Source organism: Otolemur garnettii, unplaced genomic scaffold, assembly GCF_000181295.1.
Source record: "Otolemur garnettii isolate 467f Iridium unplaced genomic scaffold, OtoGar3 scaffold00157, whole genome shotgun sequence".
Classification (NCBI taxonomy): Eukaryota; Metazoa; Chordata; class Mammalia; order Primates; family Galagidae; genus Otolemur; species Otolemur garnettii.
This window is the reverse complement of record NW_003852552.1, coordinates 3906783-3910448: the sequence shown is the minus strand read 5'-3', so window position 1 is coordinate 3910448 and position 3666 is coordinate 3906783. Positions and strand designations below refer to the sequence as shown.

The 3666-nt window shown below is 36.2% G+C and overlaps 1 non-coding gene across 1 annotated transcript; it reads right to left on the bottom strand.

Moving 5' to 3' along the window:
- Window positions 1-1267: 1267 nt before the first annotated feature.
- LOC111728428 lies at window positions 1268-1383 on the bottom strand. The gene has a single exon (XR_002775726.1). It is a non-coding gene; the product is annotated as a U5 spliceosomal RNA (small nuclear RNA).
- Between the last annotated feature and the right edge of the window lie 2283 nt (window positions 1384-3666).

The window sequence follows — 3666 nt, the reverse complement described above, 5'->3', positions numbered from 1 at the left end:
CACAAGAAATAAGAATCCTATGTACTTAGTTGTGATATGAGGTCAATTATGGTCCTAGTACACAGTGAGGGATGGGGATGGGAAGAGATGAGAAAGGGAAGGAGAGAGGGGGAGCGAGGGTCAAGGAATGTGGTACAACTTTTGGGGGTGGGACACAAATATAAGAGGGTCTTTACCTAAAAAAGCAATTAATGTAACCTGCTTCTGTGTACCCTCAATGAATCCCCAACAATAAAAAATACTTTTTTAATTTCAAAATGTTGATGGGGTATAATGTTTTTGTTACATTTAAACCATATATATATATATATATATATATATTTTACAGTTTTTGACTGGGGCCAGGTTTGAACCCAAGGTATAAAGTTTTTGTTCATTTAAACCATATATATATATTACAGTTTTTGGCTGGGGCCAGGTTTGAACCCAGGTATAATGTTTTTGTTACATTTAAACATATATATATTACAGTTTTTGGCTGGGGCCAGGTTTGAACCCACCACCTCCAGTATATGGGGCTGGTGCCCTACTCCTATGAGACACAGGCACCGCCCTAAACCTTTTATATTCCTTAAGGTGAGAATTTTAATTTGCCCATCACCTAAATAGCGTTCATTGTACCTTTTACCCTGTCTACCTCTTCTTTCCCCCTTTCTTATTTCCTATGACTTTTACATATCCATGTACCCTTTGTGTGCCCTTAAATTAGCTCCCACTTTTTAGACAGCAGACATGGTGTTTATTTTTCCGTTCCTGCGATACTTTCACATAGGATAATGGTCTTCAGTTTCATCCAAGTTGTTGCAAATGATATTTCACTCCTTTTTATAGCTGAATAGTACTCAGTAGTATATGTAAACTATATTTTCTTAATCCACTCATGAATTGATAGTCACTTAGGATGATCTTTACCATTATGAATTGTGCTGCAATAAATATCCAAGTGCAGGTGTCTTTTTGATGCAATGATTTCTTTTCTTTTGGGTAGATACTCAGTAGTGAAATTATTGATTTAAATGATACTTCTACATTTATTTCTTTAAGGAATTTCCATACTGTTTTCAATAGAGGTTGTACTAATGTGTAGTCCCACCTACTGTGTATAAGCTTTACTTTCCCTCTGCATCTATTCCAAGTATGTAAATTTTTTTTTTTTACCCTCTAATAATGGCCATTCTGACAAGGGTAAGGTGATATCTCATAGTGATTTTAATTTGCATTTCCTTGATGATTAATGATTTTGAACATTTCTTTTTTTTTTCTCTTTAGCCCTACAAATGCAACGCCTCAAAAAATTGGTCACAGACTCAGAATTGTTCTTCTCCACAGAAATCTTTAGTAAAAAGCAAAAGATTTATATGATCTGAAGAGAAACTGGAGTATGATTTTGAATGTTTCCTCATATTATTTTTGGCAATTTGGCAATCTTCTTTTTTTAAATTAAATCATATATGTATACATTAATGCAATCATGGGATCCAATGTGCTGGTTTTATATACAATTTGAAAGATTTTCATCAAACTGGTTAACATAGCCTTCACACCATTTTCTTAGTTATTGTGTTAAGACATTTATGTTCTACACTTAGTAAATTACACATGTACATGTACCCTTGTAAAATGCACCATAGGTGTGTTCCCACCAATGACCCCCCTCCACACATCTCCTCCTCCCCTTCTCTCCCTTCTCTTTCCTCTTCTTCTTGAGCTATAATTGGGTTATAGCTTTCATATGAAAGCTATAAATTGGTTTCATAGTAGGGAGGGTTGAGTACGTTGGATACTTTTTCTTCCATTCATGAGACACTTTGCTAAGAAGAATAAGTTCCATGGCAGCGCCTGTGGCTCAAAGAAGTACAGTGCTGGAACCATATGCTGGAGGGGGCAGGTTCAAACACAGCCCAGGCTAAAAACTGCAAAATAGTAATAATATGTTCCAGCTCCATCCATGTAAACATGAAAGATGTAAAGTCTCCATCTTTCTTTAAGGCTTCATTATATTCCATGGTGTACACCAAAATTTGTTAATCCATTCATGGGTCAATGGGCACTTGGGCTTCTACCATGACGTAGCAATTATGAATTGGGCTGCAGTAAACATTCTGGTACAAATATCTTTGTTATAATGTGATTTTTGGTCTTCTGGATATATGCCTAGTAGAGGAAATGTAGGATCAAATGGCAGGTGTATTTTAAGATCCCTAAGTGTTCTCCAAACATCTTTCCAAAAGGAATGTACTAGTTTGCATTTCCACCAGCAGTGTAGAAGTGTTCCCTTGTCTCCACATCCATGCCAGCATCTATGGTTTTGGGATTTTGTGATGTGGGCTAATCTTACTGGTGTTAGATGATATCTCAAAGTAGTTTTGATTTGCATTTCTCTGATGATTCAGGATGATGAGAATTTCTTCATATGTCTGTAGGACATGTGCCTGTCTTCTTCAGGGAAGTTTCTCTTTAAGTCCCTTGCCCACCCTGAGATGGGATCACTTGTTCTTTTCTTGCTAATATGGTTGAGTTCTCTGTGGATTCTGGTAATTAATCCTTTGTCAGAGACATAACCTGCAAATATCTTCTCCCATTCAGAGGGTTGTCTGCTTGCTTTACTTACTGTGTTCTTGGCTGTGCAGGAGCTTTTTAGTTTGATCAGGTCCCAGTAGTGTATTTTTATGTTGCTTCAATTGCCCATTGGTCCTCCTCATAAAATACTTGCCCAGACTGATTTCTTCAAGTGTTTTCCCTACACTTACTTCTAGTATTTTTATAGTTTCATGTCTTAAGAGTAAATCTTTAATCTAGTGAGAGTCTATCTTAGTTAATGGTGAGAGGTGTGCATCTAGTTTCAGTCTCTACAGGTTGCCAGCCAGTTCACCCAGCACCATTTGTTAAATAGGCAATCTTTTCCCCACTGAATGTTTTTAATTGGCTTGTCTGAGATAAAATAAAGGTAAGTAGCTGAGTTCATCTCTTGGTTCTCTATTCTGTTCCATATGTCTACCTCTCTGTTTTTGTGCCAGTACCATGCTGTTTTGATCACTATCAATTTATAGCATAATCTGAGGTCTGGTAGCATGATTCCTCCTGCTTTGTTTTTATTTCCAAGTAATGTTCTGGCTATTTGAGGTTTTTTCTGATTCCATATAAAACAAAGTGTCATTTTTTTTAAGATCTTTAAAGTATGACAGTGGAGTTATAATAAGGATAGCATTAAAATTGTATATTGCTTGTGAGAAGTATGGACATTTTAATAATGTTGATTCTTGCTAACCATGAACATGGTATGTTTTTCCATTTGCTAACATCTTCAGCTATTTCTTTTCTTAAAGTTTCGTAGAGATCTTTCCCATCCTTTGTTAGGTAAACTCCCAAATATTTCATCTTCTTTGGCACTACTGTAAATAGAATAGAGTCCTTGACTGTTTTTTAAGCTTGACTGTTGTTGATATATATAAAGTCTACAGATTTATGAGTGTTGATTTTGTAACCTGAGACGCTGCTGTATTCCTTGATCACTTCTAAGAGTTCTGTTGTAGAATCCCCGGTGTTTTCCAGATATACAATCATATCATCTACCAAAAGTGAAAGTTTGATCTCTTCTGACCCTACATGGATACCCTTGATTGCCTTTTCTTCCCTAATTGTGATGGCTAAGACTTCCATTACAAT